We start from the raw sequence: 13,103 nt of genomic DNA on the forward strand, positions 1-13,103 counted from the left end.
TGTACTATACTATGTATACCAGTGTTAAAACTTGAAAATACTATATGACTATATGTTCTTAGATACCTAGCACGAATACACTGTGTTACTATTTTGAAAAAATGTCAATAAACTAATTGGATATTAGCCATAGCCATTCACATCGAAATTAGAATTGTGAATTTTTTTCCAGATTTGTATTTACTGTCAAGTGCTAAAATGTAACCACTCAGCATGTTATCACAGATCATATTTACATTCATATCTTATGATCTCATGGAAACATATTGTTTTAAGCTACCTAGAAAGCATCTTTTTACCTATTATAATTGTACTTGTGGAAACGTACAAAAAACACTTCCCCCTACAAATATTTGAGTGACCTAATTTATGTTGAACTGACAATATAAACTCTACATTTGTTATCCAAACTTATCACTCAACGTTATAAAAGCTATGAACAAATTGAATACTGTCTTTTAACAAAATTATGTTGTTATAGAATGTCGTCATTTTGAATCAAAATATTATTAAAATCACCACCCTACCTCCCTACTTTTGTATAGCCATTTCATATAAGAATTACCAATATATGTTTAAATATTTTCAGATTTACCAGTGAATGTTGAAACATTAATATGGCTCTGCAAAATACAAAAGCAGAAATTAGCACAACCACTTGGAAACTAGAAGAAACATAGAGTTTAAATGGTCAGTTGAACATTATTTTTGTTTTATATAGTGCCATCATATTCCGCAGTGCTGTATAATGGGTAAACAGGACATGACAAGTAGTATATAAAATAACAATTAGACTTACAGAAACAACAGGTCAGGAGGGCCCTGCTCAAATGAGTTTACAATCTTCAGGTGGGACAAAAACAATTGTAACACAAGCTGATCTAGCCAAATGCCAAATGAAGTGCCAAGCAGGGCAGCCTTAAGCACATTTAGTAGACAAGGCACTCATGTAAGGTATGGAAAACCCATAAAGGGGCCATAGGAAGGATCCAGTCAGTGCTTAGATGCTGCCCATGTTCCTTATTAATTCCTGATGCTATGAGGCTATAAGTGGAATTGCAAGTAAAACGCACAAAAAACCCTTGTCAGTCCTTCTTTGGGCTTCAAGTTGTGAAAGAATACAGGATGAACTCTATCCCATATTTTGTTCTCCTAAAAGTACATGTCCACACTATTTTCTGAGAACACTGGTTTTGGCTGGAACTAGGTACACGATTCATATGGATGCAACAAGTATCCATTGTATTTGAGTGAATAATGCCTGTTAGATTGTTAGAATCATTACAGTGAAAAAGTGTGTTGAATTTTAACACATTTACAGTAAATAAGAATATCCATTGATTATTGGTAGTATTAGTATAGCATGATTCAAATATCTCATCTGCTCTGTCTTGTAACTGTTATATAGAGCAAGAAAACCATGTCACGTTATTGTTGCGACAAACTATAACTATTACTTGGGCTGGACTTTTTTGCTCATAGTACATTCCCAAAATGAACAATTGAAACAGTTGATTTAGGTTCGTTGTAACTTCAATAAGTAGAACACTAAAAATAACATTCAATGACAGATGTATGTTTTCTGTGGATGAGATCTAAAAGAATCCTTCCATGAAGGCTATTTTTTTCTTTGGGCACAGATCCACCAAACTACCAGGTGCACAAACCTTAGAAAGCCCACTCCAAGACCTAAAATCATATAACTACTACGGTGTAATCAATATGTTTCATACACCCAACATTTCAGATGTCCAAAGTGGGACAACTGTGTAGGGGGGGGTGTTAAGAGGTGGAGAGGGGTTGGACCAGCCTCCGAAATGTGGTCGGGCAGGAGAGATGGCCACCCACCCGCCTGACTCGATATGCCACGTAGCAATGCTAGTGTCATGAGGAGGCAATGTGTGAACCTCAAAGGAGGTCTGTGCTGCATTGCTTTTTTACTTCCTCCCTCAGAGGATCTCCTTAATTGGCCTATACTCTCCACTACCCGCAAAACCGGGACAGTGGGGCAACTTCCTGGGACTATGCCTGAAATAGGGACTGCGTAGCAGAAACCAGGGCTGTTGGAAAGTATGGTACTTAGATCAATGAAGGCACTATAGTATATGAGACCTTTACCTTTCAAGTCCATTGTTCAATTTGGAATGAAGAGGTCAGGATTGATTGAGCCAATCACTTTCTATACATAAGCCCTATTTAACTATATCTCTAGCCAGACACCACACTTGAAATGTATATTGCATCTCATTCAAATCATGTATTTTAACCTTAAACTAAAGCTACGGTCTACATGAGAAATAATATCAACATTTTGGCGGTATGATGTATTGCACATACACTATTTAAAAGTTGTGCAGCTTTTCGCCATTAACTATTAGACTCTGGTCTTCTGAGGTAAAACACTCCTTAACTTGCTATACCATAACTCTAAATCAAATACACTGAAAAACAAAAACCATGATACATAACGGCATTTAAAATACTTTTATAGTTAATGGGAGGAGTTTGAATCATTTAAGTCTACCAAAGAACATTTTTGTAGCAAATAAGGATTCCCATTTTTACATATAGGCAACCAGTACATTAAGTTAACCTATGTAGTGGTGCTTTTAAGATATATAAATATAATTTAGAAATCCAGGTATATTTATGATCACATTGGTTTTTTTATCACTGTTAATTTATTGCCCCTTTTTGGGACAGCTAATTTGTTCTGGTTACCGTTATATAGGTGGGGCAGAAGGGTATAGCACATAAGGACAGCAAATGAATTGATGCTGCGTTTGCCACTATTTGCCACAGTTTGCAACTTTAATAACAATCCCCTCCCCCCCCCCGCACACACAAAATGTAGGTAATTATTATATTAAGTGTTATGTTAGTGATAGCTGCCCTTGGGGGGATCTTTTTACCTCATAAAACACAAACATACATTACATATATATTATATAAATCCCCTTGGTAGTATGCGTTGCTATTTAACATGATTCATTTGCTACAGTCGTTGTCTATTTGACTCTAAACATGTCCATTTTAGAATACCCAGACATGAGGAACACTGAATAGTGACATATTTTGATAACATACACACAAGGACAGATCTAATTATTATGTGCTCCTAGGCTTAAAGATATTGTGGTCTGAAAATGTCATTAGAGCATCATACCAGCCCAAGTTCTTCTGTACAATTAATTAGCCTAGTTTTGTATGTCGACTTGTACAAGACAAACGCACAAAAATATGAACCGTAGCAGGCTTTAATTTTTTGTTGTCTTTTTTGCCATCATATGGACTCAAAAACCCTTAATTTTACTTCAAATGGTATAAAGGATATCAAGGGTTTGTTTAGTTTATTCAACTTGAAAATGTATCACTTGTTCAGATAACAGCTATCTATATTACATTACATTTAGTTCTATTTCGTAACGCTGTTCCAAAGAGAGATAGTGGAAATAAGTGACAATATAAAATGACACATTAAAACATTCTGGTACAGGAGAAGGAAAGGGCCCTGCTATTGCGATCTTATAATTTATTTGGTGGTTTCAGGGAAAAGTAAGATATTTATCTTTCACCCCTTGTTCAGATGCATGCCACATATCCTATTATCATGTATCCAGGACATTATATGCGTCAGGTAACAATACTATCCCCTCCAATGTACAAAATTCAGCAACATACCCCTTATCCATCAAAATACCAATGCTAATGCTTCCCATGCTGCTCTCAAAAGCACAGACATTAAATACACATCTTTAACACCGCCAGCATCTCCTACCGTAATACAGACACTGGATATACATAATGGAAAATAACAAAATAGTTTGTTTTATTAAACCTCATATGAAATTAATGCTTTTCTTACTCCCGAAGCCATTTTAACTACTGATAGATAAAGACAGACATTTCTAACTTAAAAATGATGAATCACAGCAAGAAACATGGTTACAAAAAGCATGGCTGAACGAAGAAAGGAGACATATAAGTAACACAATAATGTATATTACAAGTCTAATGATATCTGCTTATTTAATAATGCAACAGATTGGAACATATATTTTGATAGTAAAGCAGACAAAACAAGTAAATTACCAAAGGAAAGCTACTTGGATCGGTCCACAAATGTGACCAGTGAAAATGGAGATTCCGCCATTGTGTTCATAAAGATAGGGTTATTTCAGTAACATTTCATGTAGAAAGGTGCCTTCTTATGGTGAACACACAAACGTTCACTTGGCTTATCAGTAATATGATTTGATACATATATAGCTCAATATATATATATATTGTAATACAAGAATCTATGTGTTAATGCAGAATACCTTGAGGGTAGAAGAGATTATATTATTGGGTTTCCATATTAAAAAAAATCAGGCCAGATGAAAGACTATATTTTCACATAAAAAGAATGCACTGTGAAATAAATATATAACTGATAACTGATTAACTGATAAATATATAGTATATATATATATATATATATATATATATATATATATATATATATAGCTTTTTTTAAAAAAATACACATGCACACACAGAAATAATATCTATCTATCTATATTACTGTTACTAGATTCTCTTTATTTGGAGGTACTGAAATGGTGAAAAACATCTGTTTATCATTACATATTGTTTCAAATCACTAAAATGCTGTTTGTGCTTCTCAATTTTTTTCCTTCCCGTTCCATTGTTCTACGACCATCCTTTATAAATAAAGATCGTATATACGGAGCAAAAAAATATTGAAATTAAAAATGTAAAATAATCAATTAATTAATAATTGTAATAAATATATTATATATATATATATATATATATATATATATATATATATATATATACATACATACACTAAACACACAAGTACAAGGTTTATTCTTTAGATATGTCATTTTCATGTCCCCCAATTTTTCAGTGAATCCCTAACCGTAAAACAGTGCATTTATATTTACTAGCTTTGATTTTCTGCCTTGTAGTTCAATATAGACATTTCCAAAAGCTGGATCCATCCCCATGCCTTACCGTTAAATTGTGTGGTGGTAGACCCTATCGGCAATCTCTTATGGCTTCCTTTGGTGAAGTATGCAGTGGTGAAGTCTCTCTTTCACCGCTGGGAGTAGACGTGAAATGCTGAAGGAAAAAAATAAGTAAATTCCAATTGAGGTTTTTTTTGTGAGCTCAAAGGATGAAAAACCTTATTGGCCCAAAGATGCCATCACGTGTAAAGGGACATTGCGCATGTGACCTATTTTCCTCCAAAATCCCTTGTTTTCTGTAAATGGGATTCACTGCTGTAGGTGCTCACACAATATCTCCTACAGCTGCCTCTCATTACTGTGACTGGACTCCACTGAGGCATAAATGGGGCAATGGCCCCTGGCAGTGGAGTCTACATCTAACACAACGCCTGTCTGCAAGGGCATGCTTATTCAGGGCAAGCGGCAGAAACCATTTTCATTTCCAATCAGCAACCAAAATAAATTGTGCAATGTGCCCAAGTCAAGAAATGTGGTTTCAATCACTATTTGAAACACCCAAATTCATCAAACACAACTTTATACCAAGACACACTCAAACCAACACATTGTTCAACTCCAAACCTACACTAGAGAGACTAACAAGCTTATGTAAAATAAAAGATAACAGTGAATTGCAGCTATCCTAGGAAAGGGTGAGGGGGTTGTCAAATGCCTCTTAAACATCTGATCTACTGATAATCCAGACCGCGTATGCTATATTCAGTGACGATCCTACACAGGGTTAGTAGTAGAACAAACCCTGCGCCCGCTGCCTATTAATAAAGCCAGTCCAGTATGCATAGCTGCTGTTACTTGACATTATGACAATGTGAATATGGGCTTGAGCTATAAAACGAGGCTGGTGGTTTCAACTGGCCAATTTTACAACAGTTTTAAGGGGCAGATACAAATGATCTAATTCCTCATCAGCGCTTGGTGCTGAGTGGGTTAACTGCCAGGCCAGCTTTCATATCAAATGTGCTCAGTTTTAGCGATGGAGAGAAATCTGGATTAGAAGTTCCAGCTTAAACCCACTCAGCTGTTGAGAAAATCTCTTCCATCAGCATCTATTAAAAATCAGTTCAGTATCTCACAGTAAACACTGGGTTGGAAAAATAGTAAAGAATTTTACCAGATGGGAAAGAAAGAAATGGGCAAGGTAAATAGGTAAGAAATGTCGTTGTCCACCCAGTGTTATACATACAGAAGGGCAGCTGAAACTAGAAAAAAGTACTAGAACAGAATGCGCACGTAGCATGAGTGTAAATATATAAAACATTTAAAACAGTTGCATTCTACAACTTATGTATGTATACATTTAGAGATAAATAATGACATTTCCCAAAATAACATAGCAATATTGCTATTTTTTATCATAATCATTCTACATATTGGCTCTTTTAGGCATAATTATAAATATATATGCAACACATTTCATGTGTAAGGAATTTTATTGGTAGACTAGTGGTAGATTCCAGCCCTGTAGTGATGTCCTGCAAAAACAATTCACAAAGTATTAAGTATTATAGTTGAACAGTAGAACACTGCATTTCATTCACTTTAAAACCTTACATACTATAAGTACTATATACTTACATATAAGGCGAGTACAAAATACCATGGCCTCTGTACATATTATTTCTAAATTAAGCTTGTATATTTTACATGAGTTCATATTGCTCCTAAGATTTTAGGTATATAAATGGTAGCTTCTACCAGTCACTAGAGGTTACCTGACCAAGATACATTTGAGACGGACCTCTGTCTAACTGCAAACTGCTGCATTTCAGGAATTTGTTACAGGGTTAGGTTGGTTAGACACAATTTACAGGCTTTATGAGAGATGCTTTGAGTTAATGGTCCAGCCATAGAATAAGCAGAATCAAGGACTCACCATCCACAGTTGAGTCTGTGAGCAGACCAGTGGCATCCAAGGCTCCATACCCTGCTCATTCTCACCATTTAAGTAACCTCTGACATGCCTTCCAGCAAGGTCAATTCTGTGAGAGGGAGGTGGTGTGTGGTCATCTCACTAATCCTTTCAGAAGGGCGTGAAGGGGAGCGAACATCCAAGAGTGGGAATCCAAGCACATGTTCTGAAATGGACATCCTGCGGGCAGGAAATAATGTTTTCTCTATCCCAAATCAATGCTGTACCTTCCAATTAACCTTCAGCTGCTAACGAACATTCAACAGCTGATTTATAACGTGTCAAGTACAAAGCTAGCAACAACTATAACTGGGGAACCGCCATGATCCCTTAATGACCGAACACAAAACACTTGTATTGCCATACAAGAAACATTCGTAATCACAAAGAGATGCAATCAGAAATGTACATATAAATACAGGGAAACAAGCAGAAAATGTAGGCAATTCCACAAGATTTGTGTGGGAAAAGTTTTAAATTGGGAACTATACGAATGTCTGAAAATGACGAGAGACCCCAACACAACAAACAAAAACGAAACAGAGAGCTCCGAATTTTTGTTTGCATTTTGTTGTTTTTGTTATTCTCACACTTACTCACGCTCTCTCTCACATTCTCTCATACTCTGTCTTATACTCCGTCTGGCACTTAATCTTCTCTGCCGACCAGTTCCATGTCCCTTTCCCACAACTCTGCTTCTTTTCTTACCTTTTCTTGTCCTTCTGTCTTCTTTTGTCTGCTTCTCCCTGTGTCTTCTTTCCTTGTCTGCTTCTCAGTTAACCCCTTAAAGACCAGGCTATTTTTTTGTACCCTTTATGACCAAGGCTGTTTTAACACTTTTACCGAGCTCGTGTTTAGCTGTAATTTTCTTTTCTCCTATTTAGTGAAAATCATATCTGCACCTTTTCTCACCTTTATTAGAAAAAATATTTTACTCATCTACAAAAGCTAATGAAAAAACTTGCTAAATAGATTCTATTTGTCCTGAATTTAGAAATAGCCAATGTTTTAATGCTTTTTTTGCAAGTTATAGGGCAATAAGTACAAGTAGAGTTTTGCTATTTCAAAACCATTTTTTCCAAATCTGGTCATTCTGCCCCATGTGCTATTTATGGAGTTCTTTGAAGCCGGCCAGTGCAATTTACCCCTATCAAACCATATATTTTGGAAAACTAGACACCCCAAGGTATTTCAAATGCTTGTATTTTAACCAATTCCATGCACTAACTCTACTACAAGACCTTTCTCAAACGTTGTGGTAGTAATTTATTTTGTGTTTTTTATCCCACAAATTGTACTTCAGGTACGAATTTACAGCTCCTAGTATATGTCACTGTCACACAACACAACCCAGTGTGTGTGTTCAGCAACATCTCCCGAGTACAGTGATACCAACCATGCCAACCATTTCTCAGGTTCTTTGGGAGGTAAAACGCCACAATTGGGAATTGCGCATTTTTCAACTTGGAACTTTTGACATTTAATCCTACTGTCCCCATATCCTAATTGGGACATCTTTTAAACCGTCTAATTCAATTAGGACTGTCTATAAAGACTGTTTTATATATACTGTTAATTATTAATTAATTTGTCATTAAAATTCTCAAGGCAGAGGTATTATTTGGACTTAACAAAGCCAGCGTCCAAGCAAACGCTTCAGTCCAATTTTTTGCTGCTGTTGAGGAAGTATTGAGGTTTCCGGACAGTGATGCTCCCTGGGTTATATAAAGTGTGTGCATAACAAGATTATTGTATGCTATATGCTTATGAGACAAACAGACAGGAGCAAGGCTAATTCTCCATCCATAAAGTGCTCCTAGTGCTCCATTATTGTAGAATTACAGTTACTAATAATATATTCAGAATTTTATCCCATATTAGCAGAGTTATAAAAAAAAGAAGAAAAAGAAAAAAAACATATTTAAGTATATATGGCTCTTCTTCAGAACGCCAACCAAAAAATGGAGCCTTAAATTAAGTTGTATTATATCTTTGATGGTATATTTAAGGACTTGCACCATTCTTCTAACTTTAGCTGTAGGTCAAAAGTTCTTTTCAGGCCATCCCACCAGACTCTCAAGTTAGATGAGGTAGTCCATCTGTATTTGGTATTATTTTGTCTTAAAGTAAGTAAAGATGATGCAAATCCTCTTCTCCAGCTCTGGGTCTCATAAGACAGATCTTGGTATATTTGATATGGACCTTCTTTCAGATTAGTTAGAGCAGGTATCGTTAAATATAATGTTTAGACTTTGAAAGCATCGTCAAAAACCGAACACAATAGAAAGTTACGGATTTATTTAATAAAAAAATTAAAAAGTACTATTTTTCCTCGCTCTTCCTCCCCACCCTTGCCTTTATCTTCTTTCTCTTCCAAAGCACACCACCATATCGATTCACCCCTCCAAAGAAGCTGCGAGCGACATTGAAAGTGGACGTCGTGTGGCAGTCACTCTGCCGGCGCCTAATGAAATTAAAGTGGCTGGCGTGCACTTTGACGGGGGTACAACATAACTGTTATCATTATATACTAGGCACACATTGTCTGTGGTACAGCATAACACCTATCATTATACACTGAGGCAAACACTGACGGTGGTACAGCATAACAGTTATCATTATATACTTTGGCACACATTGATGGTGCCACAGCGTAATCACTATACATTGAGCCAGACACTGACTATACTGCAGTATAACCCCTATCACTATATACTAAGCCAAACATTGATGTGGTGTAGGCCTACCACTTCAGTGACTGGCTTAATATATAGTAAGGATGCACTGAAATGAAAATTCTGAACCGAAACTGAAAATTCAGCATTCACTTGGCCAAAACTGAAAAAAAATAAACCAGAAAACGTTCAAATACTTTATTAACCCCTTAAGGACAATGGGTGGTCCCTAAACCCATTGAAAACAATGCGTTTTGAGGGGTTAAAAGTAACGCATCAAAATTAGACAAAAAATCAATAACAATATTAATATATATATATTTTAATACATACCGTATTTATCGCTGTATAACACACACTGGTGTATAACATGCACCCTCACTTTAAAGGAAATTTGAGTAAAAAAAATAAATTTAAAATAAATGACTTGGAAACTCTGAACTTAATGTTGGAATAATATTTATTACATTATAACATTTATTATAATAGTGATGCAAAAAGAAGGAGCTCAGTGATCAGCAAAGCTGACAGACACACACTCAGTGACACACAAATACTGACAAACACACTCACAGACACTGACAGACACGCACACACTGAGACACACTCACTCAGACACACACACACTCAGAGACACACACACATTAATTTTATATATTGCCAATATTGCCAGTATTTGAGAGGCCCATCCAGACTTCCTACCTTTTGGGAGATCTGGTATGGGTTTACTTTTTGTGCTGATGGTGGGGCCGGAGTGACGTCATCACCCGGCTCCTGGCATCAGAGAGGGCGCGCGAGAGAGCTGTGCAGGGGAAGATTCTGCAGCTTCTTGCGGCTTATTAACACCGTGCAGCTCTAGGATTTATCGGCGTATAACACGCAGGTAGGGTTTCAGCTTCATATTTTAGTTAAAATACGTTATACGCCGATAAATACAGAATATATAATTGTTAAAAGCAATCACAATCCTATCATGCCCAGGTTCTAGCATGTACTGGTTACCTGGGCATGATAGGAGTGTGATCACTGTTAGCAATCATATATATATATATATATATATTAATACTGTTATTGATGTTTTTTTGTCCAATTTTGGTGTGTTACTTACTTTTAATAAAAGTGTTGTTAACACACCAAAATTGGACACATTTTTTTATAATTGACAACAGCAATCACACTTCTATCATGCCCAGGCAGCCAGTACATGCTGGAACCTGGGCATGATAGGGATGTGATTACAGCCTCCCTATGCCATGCTACCCCCCACACACTTACACATCCATGCTATCTCAAACTCTCATTCACAAACATTCAGCATAAACTACAGCATAACACCCATCACTCTCACACACTTACTAATCCACTCTCCCTGAATATTTTACTACCTTTCCTCTGTCACTGTCCTCCTCCTCTTCGTTCTTCTTCTTCTGTGTCCTGTCCTTCCGGTGCAGTGAGCGGTGGGTGTGGCTTCAGTGTTGTGCGCCAGGATTTGGCATCGTCTCTGGAGGCGTGCCAGCGTGGTGGCACCCCTCAGATGTGCAGCACCCGGGGCTTTCAATCCCGCTCGCAGCCGCTTAATTTTGAACTTTGTGGCCGCACGGCAGCTACTTTGAATGTTCATCTGCCGGCCGTCCCGGCCCGGATTCAGGGTGGCCTGGCAATTGCCCCCCCCTGCCCAGCCTGCCCCTGGACGCTGGAAGGCTGGCACCTTCTGGACTGGGGAGCATGTAAATCTAAATGGCCAGCACCCCCGCTGTAGCTGACACAAACTCAGACTACCACACATTCCCTTTCTGCAGACCATATGACCATCTCTGACCATCACTGACCATCAAGCGGCCCAGGGTGCAAATGTCACTCCCTCCCCAGGTCCTGGAAGACCAGAACTTTGCAGGGTTTTCAACAGACAAAACTGTAAAATTAAGCAAATCACAATGTTTTTCATGTTCCTGTGTACATTCTTTCAATCTTATTAAAATAACTGACATGTTTCATTTAAAATAGTCTACTAAACATTATATAACACTTACTGTTAGTAAGGCTGAAATATAATGAAAATAAAGCTTTGTGTTTAATTCCATTGCAGATGCTTAAGTGTTATACATCTGCAGCAGTGCCACCTAGTGGTCAAAATACTTTGATGTGCCATTTACTAATCCAATTTGGTCCCACATTCATATATGTAGGCGAACATGCAACAAACTTATGGTAGTTAGTGTGATTTTTTTTTGCTAGCATGCCTAATTCTTAGACTGATAGGCCTTTGGGGGAGTCTGTGGTTAGGGAGAATGGTGTCCGATTCTAGCCATTCCTAGCCTTGATCTTCTCCATTTGCAGCCAGTCGTTTCCTACTTTTCCTAAGCCTCTATTTCACTATTACTTTACCATATGCCCAAGGATTTCCGGTTTTCAAATTTGGACACAACTGCTTGGAGCGTCACGCCAATATCAAACCAATATTTTTGAAAACTAGACACCCCAGAGTATTTCAAATGCTGATATTTTAGCACTTTCCATGCACTAATTCTACCACCAGCCTTTGTCAAATTACAAATGCGTTTTGGTAATGAAATGTACAGTTTTGTCCATTTGTCTTAATAATGAACGAAAGAAAACAGACGCCATTTTAACTACACTAAGAGGAGGAGAATCTCGCCATTTTAAAAAACAACTGTAGTGAGGAAAAATTTTTCTTTATCCTTTAAACTCTAATCACACCAGAGCTGCTGTAAAACTCATCTGCTCAGCCATTCACATGTAATAAAGTAACTTTCACATCATTAGCATAAAGCAGCAGCCGGGGAATATGTATGTTGTACATATTTATAATCATACCTTGCGGGACGCGGCCAGGACCTCCCACTGATGTCAGCGGGACCTCCCACCGCCAGGTGAACTCCCACCGACGTCAGTGGGAGGTCCTGATGACGTCAGGGAAGTTTCTGCTGACGTCGGCGGGAAACACCCCCATTCACATGGAAAATGGGCGGGGAGCAGGGCGTGTCAAGACCCCGCTCCTGCAACCCGGAGGATTCGGGTCTTGACCCGGAGAACTGGAGAATAAAACAATTCCTGCAACATGGATGCAGGTACAATTAATGGAGGTGCAAGTGGGTGCAGTGGCAAGTCCATCATTTTGCAATATGGGTGCAATAGAACATTCTGTGGGTGCAATGGTATGTATATGTATAAAAAGCTTTGGTGCGTTCAGTATTTCTGTCCTCTTTAACAGGATACTCCAGCTATCATACGCTCTATCGGTGAGATTAAATAGGACACTGCAGTCCAAATGAATAAGATTAATTTTATAGAATTGTTTACAATGTGGACTTCCAAATGAGTAAAAACAGAAAGTCTTGCCCTGGTTATGACTTCTCACTGTGAGTCAGAAGATTCTGTTTGTTTAGGTTGAATTTTATGTCAAGACAGGAGGCTTCATATTATGCAAATCTCTCTTTACTACTCCCAAATAGCAGC

The 13,103-nt window shown here is 37.5% G+C and overlaps 1 protein-coding gene across 1 annotated transcript in view; it reads right to left on the reverse strand.

Moving 5' to 3' along the window:
• The window catches only part of PCBP3 (poly(rC) binding protein 3), a 38,276-nt gene extending 31,318 nt beyond the window's left edge, over positions 1–6,958 (reverse strand). The window contains exons 1-2 of the mRNA XM_053471131.1: positions 6,916–6,958; positions 5,026–5,133 (exon numbers count right to left, since the gene is read on the reverse strand). The gene's annotated coding sequence lies outside the window, so the exon portion shown is untranslated. The remainder of the gene's footprint in view (positions 1–5,025; positions 5,134–6,915) is intronic.
• Positions 6,959–13,103: the final 6,145 nt, after the last annotated feature.

Source organism: Spea bombifrons, chromosome 7 (genome assembly GCF_027358695.1).
Source record: "Spea bombifrons isolate aSpeBom1 chromosome 7, aSpeBom1.2.pri, whole genome shotgun sequence".
Lineage (NCBI taxonomy): Eukaryota > Metazoa > Chordata > Amphibia > Anura > Pelobatidae > Spea > Spea bombifrons.